Source organism: Crocodylus siamensis, chromosome 1 (assembly GCF_052110815.1).
Source record: "Crocodylus siamensis isolate JL-2025a chromosome 1, ASM5211081v1, whole genome shotgun sequence".
Classification (NCBI taxonomy): Eukaryota; Metazoa; Chordata; order Crocodylia; family Crocodylidae; genus Crocodylus; species Crocodylus siamensis.
In genome coordinates, this window is record NC_143395.1 from 157,142,052 (window position 1) to 157,158,937 (window position 16,886).

The 16,886-nt window shown below is 44.0% G+C and overlaps 1 protein-coding gene across 5 annotated transcripts in view; it reads right to left on the bottom strand.

The window, feature by feature from the left end:
• Positions 1–16,886, bottom strand: part of KIF6 (kinesin family member 6) — a 421,087-nt gene that overhangs the window by 287,268 nt on the left and 116,933 nt on the right. The gene's annotated exons all lie outside the window — the stretch shown is intronic.

The window sequence follows — 16,886 nt, forward strand, 5'->3', positions numbered from 1 at the left end:
ATGAGCAGTTACACACATGACAATTTCTAGCAGCCTCAAGGGCGCTTAGGTAATTAGCTAGAAATAAGATGTTTAAATTCTGACCCAAAATTTGTCACCGTATTAGAAGAAAGCAAATTTGAGAATCATTTATTTTAGTCTCCAAAGGGTTTCATTAGGAGCCTAGTCATGACCCACCATGAGCTTATTTTAACTGAGAAGAGGCCATATGGTTATACAATTATTTGGAAGGCTAACAAACATAACGAATACATCCTGATGGTAAGAACAATCACAGTTAAGCTTACTTTTAAAATGCTTCCTTTCATCAGAGTCTCTGGAATGTGAAAATTTCCAAGGCTTCAGAGACTACCCACTTTAATCTGTTTTTTTTTAGTATCCAGTCAGAGTCTACAGCAAGCTACTGATTAGAAAGGAGGTGAAGTCTTAAGAATCCTAGTAGAATGAGAATATATGAGCTTAGTCCTCATTATGAATAACATTATAATGGAAGACAATATCTACCAGTGATTCAAAAACTATCTGTGCAAAAACAAATACTTAAGAAAATTACTTGCATGCTTTCTAACTGTAGGGAGTTGATGAATGAGAGCAAGGACTAAAACCTCAAACTAAGAGAATCCTTTAGAAACCATTACATGGAAAGAACTGTTGAAAAAATATTAGCCGCTATTTATTTTCATTTAATACTGTGGTACTATAAGCCATGATCAGAGGGCTAAAACATTTGAAATATATTTCCTTTTAACTACTACGTCCCAAATCTAGTTTGGTAAACCAGGTGTCTAAAGGGACTCAGACAGAATCCAGGAGTTATGTAAAAAAAAAAAGTGATCCAGAATATTCCTGTTCCAGTGGCCACAAAACCAATGTAGCAAATACATTTTGGATTGAAATGGCATATCTAAGCCACTTCTCACTACACCATGCTCACTCCATCCCAGGTCATGGCACTGTAGCGGATACAGAAAAACTGTACTGTAGCCACTATTAAAGCAGTGTTGGGCACATGCCAATAAACATGCCCAAGACAGAGCCTCACAGCAGTGAAGGACATGACCTGGGCATGTACCAAACAACAGCTGCTTTATACTTTGGGGGCTGGAGCCTGCCTGGAACAGATGTACTTAACTGCAATAACTCCCTAGCACAGTTGGAGGCAGTATACACATGCCCTCAAATTCCCTGTAACTGCATCTATACTTTACTGAAGAGTTTTACTGCGCTTTCCTGAAGAGTTGACTAATCAGCTCCGCAGTAAAGCTTCACTGTCTACATGTGTGCCAGTATTAGCGTACAGTAAATTAATTAACTCCACTGTAAGATGGGGACAGTACTATCTTAGGGTGCAGTTACTTACTCCGCTGAAACATGTAGACAGTGACAGGGGCTGGCTGGGGCACAAGGGTGATAATGTGAGGGCTGCCTGCTGAACAGCTCTGCACTTCAGCACTCTCATGCCCCTCCACTACCTGATACTGTCACCTGGAGCCTGGGGATGACTCCCCAAGCCTGCTGCCAGCCCAGGGCTGCTCTGTTCCAGCAAAAATTGCTGCTGATCTGGGCACATGTGCAGATGTTGCACTCGGGAGCAATTAACTCCAGTACAAACTATGCCAGAGTTTATTTCATTGCCTTAACTGTATGTGTAGGTGAACCCTCTATGTCTAAACATAGGGTTTTGTGCATGCACAGAAGCACCCCAGCCTAATCAGCTAGATGCCAAGAACTATTGAGCACCAGATATGAGATGGAGTGGTGTCTAAACTTCACCTAAGTTCCAAGGAAGGCCTAATTTGGTAGATTTGCTCTGGGCAGAAACTGAGGGTACTGAGCTGATTAATAAACACAGCAGCCATAGTCACTTTCTCTCATAAACACAGCTCTTGATGGCACCTGACTTCTGTATAATATCCAAATAGTTAAAGCACTCACCCAGGAAATGAGGACTATGGATTTTAGGCCCTCCTCAGCCTGAGGAAATTCAATCCACAACTCCCACCTCCTGGGAAAGTGCTTTAATAACCAGGATACTGAATATTGGGCAGCTTCCAACTCCTGCTGAATGTGGGCCACAGTTTAACCCTGCTCCCAGAACTGTTTATGCATTTTACATCAGACAGTCATTGGATACAAAACAGAGATCTTGAGATCAGGGAATTCCCCATCCCAGCTAAGTTGCCTAATCACTAGACTGTTCTTTTACCAGCCACAAGATTTTTGCATTCTTGATTTTGGTCTCAAGTGGGGAAGGCACCAAAGCCAAGAACAAAATGCCCAGAAAGGGGCAAAAATTCAACTACAATCCTGTACCGCATTTACTGTTTCCTATTAGGGCAAAGACACAGTCAGGGTGAGTACAGACTTAACACTAAGACCAATTTAAATGCAGTTTAAACCCCAAGTGTCTGGATGTGCATGCCATCTTACAGTGGTTTAAACCTCCTAAACCATTTCAGAAGTATACCTGGATAATAAAGCACTATTTTGAACTGGTTCTGTGTGAACCAGTTCAGTGTTATGTGTAGATACAAAGCTTTCTATGACTGGCATCTGGTCAAACATTCAGGCATCCCACACTGCTCTGTTCCTTCCCTCTTCCCCACCCCAACTCTCATCTAGTTACTGGCTGCCCTGGTATGCAACCAGAACTCTACTGTCTCAGCCTCTATTGCCTGTACTTGATTGCAGTGTCCCTTACTGGGGGCAGCTCCCTGCTGCTTTTAAAGAGCTGGTCAATTTCCTTTCATTGGCAGCGACTGACCAGGGTTCTGTGCATCTTAGACTTATGTGGGATAGAAAGTGGCCAGGTCAGTGGGAGGAGTATCTAGACCCCTACTTCTGTGGGCCTGGGAGCTTGGGGCTCAGAGGGCAGCTCTCTGCCATTTTTAAAGAGCTGTCACTTTTCTTCTATTGGAGGCAGTGGAGTGCTTGGACAGCCCCCGGGAGCCTCCAAATCAGCCTGGGATGCACCAAACCCTGCTCAACTTCCAGGAACTGAAGTAAACTGATGAGTGGATTAGGGGAAAGGGTTATTTAAAAGTCACAAAAGCTATGGAGGTTCTTGAACATTCAGGTCCCATGTACTCCAAAACAGGGATCCACACAGTCCCCTCAAGCCTGCAGGGTACCATCACAGAGATTTACTATAGTTACTCAAATACAAGACAAAGTTTTTTCCCTGCAAATTAGCATGATGGAAAATAGCCACTTACCTTACATTTGTATACAAGGAAACCTCATGGGGTGTGTGTAGATGAAATGGGGCCCTAAATTGAAGCAGTAGGTTTTTAGAAACACCGCTTCAATTTAAGGTGAAGTAAACCCCCATGTCATGTACATCTGTGTGTCTTACTTGCCTCTCCGGCAGCAGGGAAAGGAGGTGAGCTGCCAGTGGGCAGAGTGCTCCCTGGCTTGCAGTGGGGTGGTGATGGCTGGTGTTTTCCCCCACAGCAGCAGTAGGGCCCCTTCTCCCCAAGACAGCACCCACCCGCAGGCACCCAGCTTGGGTGGTCCCAGGGGTCACTGGAGCCACTGAGGGATGGATCGGGTTCTCACACAGCTCATGCAGGCAGGAAGGCTCCAGGGGGGAGAAAAAATAAAGATCAGGCTCGCTGCTATTTTTTTTTTCCTTCGGTGGAACCCACCTTGCTGGGCTGCTGCCAGGCTGTCTGCACAGTCCCTGAGCTGCACGGAGCCCAGTGCTTCACACCACGGCTGTAAGACAGCAAACTAAAACTCCTTAGAGGTGTTCTAGTTTGCTGAGCCCATAAGTCATTTAAGGTGCATTACACTGCCAAATGTGCTACAGCGGCTGGAATTAATGCACAATACACCACCAATGCGTGTAAATAGCAACACTATTAAAGCAGTGCAAAAGCATTTAACCTGCTTTAAAGTGTCATGAACACATGCCCATGAAATATCTTTGAACTGCTCCTAAAGCACCGTGTGCTCAGTAATGAAACCATGTATAAAATTTCTTAAATGCAACGAACACTGAGCACAACTATAAAATTCTTAGCCCATATTGAATAAACACGGTGATGGGAAACTACATTTTTTTTTTTGCAAAAATATGTATTTCTATATATAAAAATAAATATATATAACTGTACCTTCAACACTCCAACACAATGGGAAACTACCATGAGAATAAGTTATTATTGCATATCTGAATAAAACACATAGTAGCGCCCATTAAGCACACTACCTCTCAGCACAAACTCATTTTCAAGTCATAGTAAAACACATTACATACATTTCAACTTCCTCTTCATTTCCACAGCTGAGCTTTATCTTTGTTTCCCATTTCCATGATTCCTGTTTCTTTACCAACCTTAAATGTGTGGCACATATTACCAAATAGGGCCCCAGTTTACCCAGAATCCCTCAAATGCCTCATCTCTCAGCTTTTCACATAGAATTAGTGTGGTTCTACCCTCCATGATGTGAAGCTGGACCAGGTTGCCCTACGCCTCGTCTGCATATAAATTATTGGAGGATTCCAGGACTCATGATAAAAATACCCAGTTCTAATCCTGGGTGGGGTGCTAATTAGCATATGGATCTTTTGTGGAGGGTATCTGGAGCGCACACACATACTGCACAGTGGTGAGATGTGAGGTCACCATGGCTTGAAATGCTATTGACTCTGCTGGGGCCGAGCCCAATGCACTATATGACAAATAGTTTATTGGGTTTGGGCTTTGGACCAATATCATGCATAATTTGTAACATACTTTTTTTTTTTTGGAAAAAAAAAAAATTGTAATATACATAAATAGGAACCAAAGTGCTACTTAAAAATGTGTTTACAGAGAACTTGTGCTAACACTTGCAGCAGTTTCAAAAATGGTAAAATGCATCAATTTTGGATGAACTAAGTCTATGGGTACTATATGTAAATTATTACAGGTATATTTATTTCAAGGTCAGTGTTTTCAAAATTGCCCCTCACTTCTATATGCTCAGGGAGAGCAGGGTCTGATAGTAAGGATGGGAGAAAAGGGCTGTGGGGGGGAGGAAGAGGGTAAAAGGACTACCTGACCCCCAGATTTATTTTCCCTGCTGTATCAGTAGGACTGGTTCAAGACAAATCTCCCATAATTAAATTCTATACCTGAAAAATTATAACAAATGTATATACTTCCATATATAGAAGCTAATTATTGAGAGGAGGTCATCTTACAATCAAAGTCATCTTATATTTAAGTAAATATGGTACATAAGGTGCAGGAATGAGTCTTAACTGAACTCAGTGTTAGTGAAAAGGGGGAGCAGAAAATCACAATTGGGCTGAGTACATACTACCACCCCTTGCTGGCAGTTCAGCAACATTTCTATGTCTAAATATGATGGTTCTACTTAGAACCCTTAGCAGAGTACATGCAGATAGCTCTGACCCAGGACAATTATGAACTGGTTTCTAATCAGTGACATTCTTGGAACAGTTTAAATTCACTTTAAACCTGAAGGGGAGAGACATACAAATCTGTTAAATTGGTTTAAAGCCAGCTGGGAAGATCTAGAAGTGTACCTGGAAAATGAAGTATTATTTTGAACTGGTTCACGGTGCACTGGTTCCATGTTATGTGTGGACACCAAGCATTCCATGGCACAGGTCTGGTCAGTCCTCCAGGCATCTCACAATTCACCACTCCTCAACCCCTGCCCACTGCTACAACTGGTTGCTTTGGTATGGAGGCAAAAGTTTAAGGCTTCTTCAGTAAAAGCTGTCTTTCTAACAACCAGCTGTGGCGTCACTCCCTATTCAACAGCAGTCTCCCATGCCCTTCCACAGCCCCTGTGAACCAAAAAAGCATATACTTCCCTTTAGTCAGGCAAGTATAATGCAGACTTTGGTCAACAGGAGGCCACTGAAGTTTACTGAGCTCATATTTAGGGCCACTGAAGTTTACTGAGCTCATATTTAGGAGATGGGAAAACAGAATAGTAAAAATACCCCCAGCATTCTCCCCTCTCTCGCCAACTTGCCCACTGCAAGACATATTGGTCTGGGTGCTCCACCATGTGGTGTCGACACTCCCATGGTGTGGGAGCTACATTGCTTCACACACAATTTTGAACTGGTTTCCAATCAGTGGCATTTGAGAACAGTTCAGATATTACATGCATCTCTGTTTTCCATTGTTATTATGACAGACAGCCTATTTGTGACATGCTCTGGGCTAGATTCCTATCATGGAAGTCTAAGTAAAGATACTTCTATATAAATTACCCTTTGAACTTCTACATTTTTAAAACTTTTGCTTACCAGAAATTTCTGACTCGGCAGATTCTGGCAGGAGTTTAATTTCAGCACAACTTCATCTTTAACAAATGATTCAGCTTCATACATATTTACTTGTTATAACTGCTGTCATCATTCCTCAAGTATTGACAGGCTGACATGGAAATATTGGCCCAGATTATTAGAGATGCTGACCTGAGATTTCAAGGACCATGGCAGATGTTCAATAGCTCTGAATATCAGGATACAGAGCTTTATAGACAATAGATGTGCTTACTTTTCAATACAGCCAGATACCATCATTTGATCTTGAAGTATTGATTTGCCTTACTGTTGATTTGCTAGCAGCTCTGCAATAATACCCTAGGGCAGAACCTTGCTTGGGGCAAGGGAGGTACTGCTATAGACACTAGCACAGCAGCTGTAGGTTGCTCCGGAGACTAACTTGCAAACCTAAATGGAAATACCTGTGGAAGCTGGGGTGTAGGCCTGTGCAAAGTGGCTAGTATCCACTTCAGATTCAGATCTGGCTCATTAGGGAGACAGTGATTCGATTCAGTGATTTGAATCATTGTCTTGAATCAATTCAGCCGAATCCGATTCAGGGATTCGGCAGCAGCGAAATCTCCAAATCACCTAGGCAATCCCTCACCCACTCTCCCAGCCCCGCGTGCCCCAGCTCCCAGCACTTTGGGGAGAAAAGCTCCAACTCACTGGGTGCTGCCAGAATGGGGGGAAGGAGGTGACCCCTGCTGCACCCCACAACCTCACACTGCATGAGGGGCTCTGCACAAGCCCCCAATCCCCCCCTGCTCCCCCAGGCCTCCCCCCCCCAAGGCTTCCCTGCCTACCCTAGCTCTGGCCCTTTAAGAAAAAAAACCCCAAACCCCTGGACTCACTGGTTCCTGCCCAGTGGGGGGCAATCCCCACTGTCCCCCACCACATGGAGGGCTCTGCACGAGCCCCCAGAAGCCCCAAAGCCAGGCAGGAGCTGGTGAGTCCCAAGGTTTTTCTTGTTTTTTTTTTTTCTTAAAGGGCCGGAGCTGGGGCGGGCAGGGCAGCCATTGGTAGGGGGGATGGGAGAGCAGGGGGGCAGTCAGGGGGCTCATGCAGAGTTCTCCATGCAGTGGGAGGGCAGTGGGGATCACCCCCCCTCCTGGCAGCACCTGGCAAGTGGGGGCTTTTTTTTAAAGGGCCAGGAGCTAGGGCAGGTAGGGCACCCATGAGGGGCCCGGTGGAGCAGGAGGGGGGGCCTGGAGGAGGTCCCCCCATGGCCCTCTCCCCCCTCCTCCATACCCCTACAGGCATGGAGTCTAGCTCCAGCACCCTGCTGCAGCAGGTGGGGACTGTCTGAAACACCAAAGCTCTCTGAATCTTTTCCAAAGATTTGGACTATTTTGAATCAATTCAGACCTTTTAATTGGTCCCAATTCAATTCAGATTTGGAGATTCCGCCACTGAATTGGGCCCAGTCTCCTCTGAATCAAATCAGCACCCAAAGCTTTGCACAGCCCTACTGGAGAGTCTATAAACTCACTAGGGGGGACCAGAAGGGTTTTAGAGAGACCTTGTTTTCCCTTGCACCCGCTGGCATAACAAGGAATAACGGCCATAAGTTGTCGGAGAGTAGGTTTAGATTAGACATCTGTAAGAACTGCTTCACTGTCAGGGCAGCTAGGATCTGGAACCAACTTTCAAGGGAAGTGGTGCTGGCTCCTACCCTGGGGGCCCTTTAAGAAGAGGCTCAATGCCTACCTGGCTGGAGTCATTTGAGCCCAGTTTTTCTCCTGCCCAGGCAGGGGGTCAGACTTGAAGATCTACAAGGTCCCTTCCGACCCTACTTCTATGATTCTATGAGTCATACAACCTTCGGAGCAGCACTTAGAGAGTATATAAGCCCAGGGCTTCAGCTAGGGCTGCCCAAGGAGCTAAGAGTGAGACTTACTCTGACTTCCTGCTTGTGGATTCCCCTTGGATCTGGCTGGACTCAATACAGCCCTTGCACTGTGTTGGCTCTTCTGGCCTGTATGTACCCCCAGGGCACCTGTTGCCTTATGAGCTATTCACAGCCTCCAACTTCCCCTACAGCTATGTCCATGCCTCAGGTGTTATCCATGGCTTTAGTGGACACTTGGCCCCAATCCAATAGCAGGCCACCTCAGACCTTGACACACATGTTGGGGTCCTCAACCTTCTTGGCTTCTGCCCCTTTCCTCTGGCTGGTTCCCTTAGCTTAAGCCCACTGTGCCTGACATGGCTTCTGGGTTCCAGTCTGAGTCTCACCCTCTTGAGCTTTTGGCCCCGGCCCTGGTTCTTGCCCCTCCTGGACTATAGCAGCTTGCATCCTGCCCCTGACAAGCTTAAGCCTTGTGCCTTCCTGGCACCCTCGACCTCCAAACCTCCCCTACAGTGCCAAATCCAATCCACTGGCTAAAATTAAAACCAAAAGCATAAGCATCCTGGCCATAATCAACCTCTTAGCCCACTGGCTGTATACCAACCCCTACTTATCTGAGCCTTAGTCCCCTGCCAGCCTTCAGCTCTTATGTAACATCACTGGCCTGGAAGAATTTCAATCAGTCACCAAGCAACTGCCATCTCTCTCTGCAGTGGCCTCTATCTATCTTACTCTGGTGGCCTCCAGAGCTAGACTGCCCACCCTGTCTCAGCCCTGGGCTTATATCTCCCAGGCCCTGCCATCTTCTGGTCAGGTGACCTTCCCAACAGGTGCTTTCTGATTAGGCTTGCTGGCTTCACCTGCTTACTGCTGCTACCTAGCTGCTATAGGAGTGTCTTCCCTTCCCTTCTAGACGGTATTCTGCTGGACTACTGAAATATAACAAGCTCTGCTATATGCCCTTCTGGCCTCTAGTTTTCCCCCTGGCTGACTATTTTCCTTTTAATTAGCTCCTACTACTTTTTTCTCCACAAGTAACAGGAGCCTTCTGGCTCTCTATTACAGGGCTGCCTTTTCCCTCATGTTCCATTGTGATGTTTAAGTTTAGCCTGCAGCAACTTCCCATAAGTACCATCTACATGCCAAGTTTGTTTGGCAAAAGCACGTGGGAGGTTGTTCTCAATAGTTGCTCTTCAGTAGTGGAAATCCCTTCCTTTTATGAACTGTTGGAGCTTAAGCCTGCTCATCTTCCACAGGTGCTGTAAGACCCTTATGTTTGGATAGGACTTCAGGAGGCAAGGTTATATTTTGGGGCATTCTTTTATTTTAATATACTTTTTCTGTCTTTATAATGTATCTGTTTTCAATTGTAAGCTACACTGAGTTACACTGAGCCTCTTTTTGGAAGAGTGGCATATAAATGTAATAAATGAATAAATGTATTATTATTTAACTGGGAAAGCTATCATGCTAATATTTACAGCTCTAGAAGAGCAGTTTTGTTGGCTTGCAGCTCTTCAACAGGATATAATCTCCACTTCCATCACAGCTGTGATGACAGTGCAACAGGCACAAGTGAAGTAGCTTTAAACTCCATTTAACTACAGTACTGGTAGTAATCTAGCCACAGGAGCATGAATCTCAGTGTGGGCTGCAAAACCGAAAAAGAAGGGTAATTTAAGCCCACACTGGATGCATCTATACGTGTGCTTAACTGAGCAGTTGACTAATTTGCTGCAGTGTAAAGCATCACAATCTACACATATGATGCTATTAGACCGCAGTAAACTAATTTTTATTGCTGTAAGATGGTACTGTTGGGGACAGTGCTATTTTACAGCACCTAAAATAACTGCACCTAAATGCACATGTAAACACTGACCCGGTGTAAACTGCACCTGGTCAGCCCAGCTACCAGAGGGGCAGACCCCTGCCTGCTGCCTAGTTACATGGTTCCATTCTTTGGGCACTCTTGTGACCCAGCCAGCTCCTCCACCACCTGGCACTGCAACCTGGAGCCCAGGGCTGAACCCCACCCCAACCCCTTTCCCCTCCCCCCTCCAGAGCTTGCTGCTAGCCCAGGGCTGCTCTGCCCTGGCTCAAGCTGCTGCAGTTTGGAGCACACATGTAGATGCTGCACCCAGGGGCCATCAACTCCAGCGTGAACTGCACCAGAGCTAATCACATTGCACTAACTGAATGTGTAGTAGCACCCACTGAGATATATGTTGCTACCCATATCCTAGCCAGCTAATTTTAAGATAGATAGGGTGTTCCTATACTATACTGCCAGGTATTGGTGTAACTGCAATGTAGTCACTACTAAAGTTTCAACTGCAGCCTGTCACTCCACTGTTTTCACATTTTACTTTCAATAGCATTTATTGCATTGAAGGTATCAAAATTACAAGAGAGCTTAATTTCAGGAGAATAATTCCAGAGGTTAAGCGGAGGGCAGCTTTTGGTCTGTAGTTTTTATTGCGTCTGCTGATGCACAAGACACAAACAGAGTCTGACATGTCTTAAGAAGAAGCTGTAGGGCTGGAAGTCAGAACTCCCCTTGCTTTGCTTCCTTCCATGCTCTGCAAATCTCTTTATATGCAAACTGTAGGAATCGGTTCTGGAAGTCATTGATACAGTGGAATGTGGAATTCAAAAACTACTTTTACAAAGTCACTTTTCTGAATACAGTAACAGTTTAACCTCTGCCTTTTCTTTATAATGTGATCTCTCTACTTTGTAGTTCATATATATATATATTCAGGTAATGTTTCCCTCCCATTCAGAAACCTCCAATAGAGCTTTTGTCAGAAGTGTAAGCTAATACAAATTTAAACTGTTATATGGGATGTGATTATGGAACGTTAATTGTAACCATAAACCCCATCCTCCCTTCCATTTTCCTATTTATACCACACAAGTAGATACAGAGCACAAAACAAAAGAAACCAAATCATACTTGTCAACATCTCTAGCCAAACAATAAGGCCACTGTTCTTATTTTTCTTTTGCATATGAAACTTCACTGGGTATTTACCATGCAGCTGTTCAGATAACTGGGAAATAATAATAATGTTACAAAAAATCTTCTGAAGAGGGTCTCAGAGGCTGCTACAAGGGTTCTGTTGGTGGCTTTCAGAATTTGTCTTGGTCTTGTTAGCAGCACTCTATCCATATGTATATGAAGTCATTGTTTCAGATTAATTTAATGTGAAGGAGGAAAAATAGAAGGGGGGAGTGGTTTGACTCTCAGCAGATGGTTGCTATTGTAAAAGCTATATATAGAGAACCAGATGAGCTGTAGCGATTTACAAAGAAATAATTCCTTCCAGGAATTCTGTGACATCATAAACCACAAAGCAGAGCTCAAGTCCTTTATGATGTGACATGAACAATACAAAGGAATTAACTCTAGGTCAACTGCTGCTGCCCACTTGTGGTACTGCAAAGCAGGTTTCCAAAAGTATTTTCATTTTACAGCAACATTTTTATTAAACTATCAACCTCTCTTCTGATGTTGCAAAAATAGATAAAAGATTAATTTGGGGGGTGTATCTTCCTAATGTGGTGTTATGACCTTGACTTCTTTTGCTGAAACCTGTTTAGAATTTTTGTGACTGTGGCCAACAAGTGCATATAGGCATTACTGTTTCAACAAGTACCATCTATAGAAATGTTATTGACAGAAAAAAAAAGAATTAGGAAGAACAAACTGATATATTGCCTGTATTCAATAAATAATAGAACTATTTTAGAAATGATAGCGTTATCTTTGTGAAAAGATAAATTATTTATTTAACAATATTTTTATGGATCTATACTGAAGAGTTTTATAGTTTTGAAAAATTATTTCCCCCGTCATCTCCTCCACCCAAGCTAATCATTTGTTGCCCATACCCATTTCCATGTGGTACACCTCAAATGACAACAAATGTTGACCAAACATGGTTAATAAATAAACATTTGTATTTTGTTGAAAAACTTTAAAAAACAATTACATTTAAAATCTGATTAAAATGTGACATTCCCCCTAATATAAATCCCCCCCAAATTAATGCTGTTGTGTTATTACTAAGATGCACCTAACAGCATATATCTTGCATATATACTATTACAATGACATGATAATAATCTTTCTTACTTTATAGTAACCTTTACTTTTCAAGATGTGTTGTCCATTTATATTTTGTTTCATAGTTTCATAGTAGTTTCATAGATTCTAGGGTCAGAAGGGACCTGAGCAGATCATCGAGTCCGACCCCCTGACATGGCAGGAAAGAGTACTGGGGTCAAACGACCCCAGCAAGGTATTCATCTAACCTCCTCTTAAAAACCCTCAGGGTAGAAGCCTGCACCACATCCCTTGGAAGTTGGTTCCAGGCCCTAGCCGCCCTGACTGTGAAATAGTGCCTCCTGATATATAGCCTAAACCTACCCTCTGCCAGCTTGTCACTGTTATTCCTGGTCACTCCTGGCGGTGCTCGGGGGAACAGGGACTCCCCCAATGCCCGCTGATCCCCCCTGACTAATTTATAACAGGCCACTAGATCCCCCCTCAGCCTTCTCTTGTGCAGGCTGAACAGGTTCAGGTCCCGTAGCCTCTCCTCATAGGGCCTGCCCTGCTGCCCCCTGATCATATGAGTGGCCTCCTCTGGACCCTCTCCATGCTGTCCACATCCCTCTTGAAGTGCGGCGCCCAGAACTGGACGCAGTACTCCAACTGCGGCCTGACCAGTGCCGCATAGAGGGGGAAGATCACCTCTTTTGACCTGCTTGAAATGCATCTGTGGATGCATGACAAGGTACGGTTGGCCTTCCTAACTGCCTCCCCATGTTCATCTTGGAGTCAATGATGACTCCAAGATCCTTTTCCGCCTCCATGCTGACAAGAGGGGAGTTCCCTAACCTGTAGGTATGGTGCTGGTTGTTCCTCCCCAAGTGCATCACCTTGCACTTGTCTGTACTGAAACCCATCCTATTCTCATCCGCCCACCCTTGTAACCTGTCTAGGTCTGATTGTATCCTGTTGCTTCCTTCTAGTGTGCCCATGTCCCCCCACATCTTAGTGTCATCAGAAAATTTGAACAGGGTGCTTTTTACCCCCTCGTCCAAATCACTGACGAAGATGTTGGACAGTGCGGCCCCAAGGACCGAGCCCTGCGGAACCCCACTGCCCACATCCCTCCAGGTTGAGAAGGACCCATCCACTACCACCCTCTGGGTGTGGCCCTCCAGCCAGTTGGCGTCCCATTTGACTGTGTGGGTGTCTATGCCACAGCCCTCCAGTTTCTTAATGAGAACAGGGTGAGAGACAGTGTCAAAAGCCTTCCAGAAGTCCAGGAAGACTATGTCCACTGCTACCCCTGCATCTAATGATCTGGTGATCTGATCGTAAAAGGCCACCAGGTTGGTCTGACAGGACCTGCCACTGATGAACCCGTGCTGGTTGCCCCTAAGCATGCAGTCCCCTGCTGGCCCCTCATGGATGTGTGCCAAAATAATTTTCTCGAACAGCCTGCCTAGGATCGAGGTAAGACTAACTGGCCTGTAGTTTCCCGGGTCCTCCCTCCTCCCTTTTTTGAAGATGGGAACCACGTTGGCCCTCTTCCAGTCCTCCAGTACCTCTCCAGAGCACCACGAGTGCTCATAAAGCTGTGCCTGGGGACTTGCAGTGACCTGGGCCAGTTCCTTTAGAACTCTAGGGTGGAGATCATCTGGACCGGCTGACTTGAAAACGTCCAGCCCCTCGAGAAGCTCCCTAACTAAATCCTCTCTAACCCTTGGCCTAGATGTGCCTCCCCCGGGGCCCGAGGGGGGCCCAGCAGGGAGGTGGCTGTTCTGCTCCCTACTTAGGAAGACAGAGGCAAAGAAATCGTTAAACATGTTAGCTTTGTCATCTGGTGTGATGACCAAGATTCCCAACGCGTCCTGCAAGGGCCCCACATTACCTGGGACCTTCTTTTTACCTCCTATGTATTTAAAAAAGGACTTCTTATTGTCCTTAATCTGGGAAGCTAGTCCCAGTTCCATCTCCACCTTGGCCTTCCTAACTACCCCCCTACATCCCCGAGCAACTGCAGAATAATCATCCCTGGAGATGACCCCTTCTTTCCATTGGGTGTAAACCTCCTTTTTAGCAAGGAGACATTCCCGGATGCTTTTGGTGAGCCATGGAGGCTTCCGTGCTCTCCTGCTCCCTTTGATCCTCATTGGGATTACCTTCCTTTGGGCTTGGTAGCGACCACTCACCTTGGACACCTGGCTCCCCTCCCCTCTGTTCTTGGTTTATATCTGCCTCATCTACTTGAGATCAGGATCTTTTGGTTAATATTGTCTATGAAGACACACACAGACCTTGAGAGTCCTCATGAACTGTACTGATGGCACAAAGGTCAGGGTACCCCAAAACACCACTCATGTCCTTTGCTATTCCAATACCCAGGTATTAAAAGACCATATAACTGGGAAGAACAGCAAGTTCTGGAATATATATGGATGACATCTCAAACTATCAGTTAAAATTAGGTGAATATTTTTTTTTCTTCAAAGTCCATGTATGACACTCCTAGGTGACTCACAAATAATTTACCTGATATATACAAACAGGTACTCAGTATCTAAATAAAGATTGCAATACTGTATTTCTCTTTCAAAAGAATCAACAAGAATTGAATGCTGTTATGAAATAAAAAGGTCTGACAAAGGTATGGACTGAACCCTATATAGCTCCATGTTTCCAGGTTGGCTATGTTTCTCAAGGAAGAAGCAGAAACTGCCAGAACCCCAGTGAAATTGATTCTAATCTGTAGGATTTATATAATCCTTGATGAATCTAAACACCTATTTTGTAATGTAAGCCTCTGAGTCAAAATAGCTCTAATCTATCTACTAACTGAACAGAAAGTCTCTGGAATATTTTAATGGTTTCACCCTACATTAATGAAATGATAATGCTCTAAGAATATTCAGTATATAATCTATACCCTGCTTGGTCAGAATGTGGTTTCAGGAAGAAAACTGGTAAGTGGGTCATTTGTTCAAAAGACAAACAGTGACTGCCTGAGGCAGAAATTTAGAATGGGGTCTTTCAATAACCTTATCTCTATGGAATATCATATATGGATGGCCTGCCATAAAAGCCTGGCTTTCTTCCAGGTCGCTGCGCTGATGTAACTGCTACTAAAAATGCTGTTTTCATAAAAACACTGTAACAGGGAACAAGTTGAAAAGGAAGTCTTCTTAAAAAACTGTTAAAACCTCATGGAAATTCCAGGGAGAAGAAGGTTCCCTAATTACAGGGGGAAAATGCATGTCAGTCTTTTAGAAATCTAGCTACTGTCAGATGGAAGAAAGCAAGCTGTATTGTTCTGGCAAGGAGGATGACATGCTGATGTGGCTTCCAAATGCACCGAAACAGAGCTAATACAGCAAGTAGTTCAAAATAGCTAGGATCTGGGATTTAGTAGGTGATAAATACTCCTGTTCATCCCAAATCACAAATCTCTTTCACTTGGTAGCCTATATTGTATTGTATATTGGAAGAATCTTTTTTTACTTTAAATCAGAATATTATGGACATTAAAAGACCATGATTTCTCTATATTTGTAAACCAATCAGTAACTAGACTGTGAGGTGAAAGAAGGCTGCATGACACATGCTCCCACTGTTTCTATAACTCAGAGGTCTGCTGTTATTTGGCTCCAAGACTCCTGAAAAAAAAGAAAGGCAACTCTGAAATGGAGTAAAGACCTCTTGTACAATGACCCTCAATCATTCAATCATAATAATTGTTTTAAAGGTAGTTACAAATGAAAAATGGAAGATGGAAAAGGCTGTTTTTTCCTTGGAGGTTTTGAGGTTCTTTGGCAGATAGAGGCACTCAGTGAATATCTGTTTGATATGAGTGCTTTCATCTGGGAGTTGGTGTGTATACTCCATGCAAACAACACATGGCCTGGAAATCTTTCAGTGAATGAAATGCTTTTCCAGTCTTCTCTCTAAAGACATCTGGGCCCTCAAAGGAAGGTCTTCCACCGTCATCTCCATTTTCTTCAGGATGACAAAAGTTTGGTGCCAGAAAGCCTTAGTCATAATCACAGAAGTTTCCATAGATGGAGACACTGTCAGGAGCGCCTACAATTACCTAGAAGAATGTTTTTGCTATCAGTTGCCCACAAAAAAAAAAGAACAATAAATACACACATTTCCTTTCTTTTCTTTTTGCAGCAGTTTATCAATAAAGCCTGAAAATTTATGTTTAGGTTTGAAAACCAAACTTGCTAGTAAATCCTGGCAATTAGCAATTTGAAGATAGGTTTTTCTACTGAATTAACTGAGATGCTCTGCCTCTTTGGCAAGTTATTTTTGGCTTTTGTTGCCCATTCCTTTCAGTTGTGATGGCTCTGAAAAGCTCTTATTTACAGGAAAAGTCAGCCAGCTGTGACTATAAATATGAAGTGTCTAAGAACTTGTGGGAGATTTGAACCACCTTCAACAAGTTATACATTTAAGCAAGTACTGAAAGCACTTGCAAAATAATTTCTGGTTGAGATGGTGTAGATCAAATCACTGTCTCACCCAAACCAAATTACAATATCGAGGCTAGCATGGTCTGTTTTGTGTGAAGCTGATCCCTGTTACATTTCTTCAGGTTTTGCAGACTAACGATGTGCAATATAAGACATCCAAGCCCTCAGGGTAGATGTCAGATGCGGACAGAGGTTCTCATCCTGGAG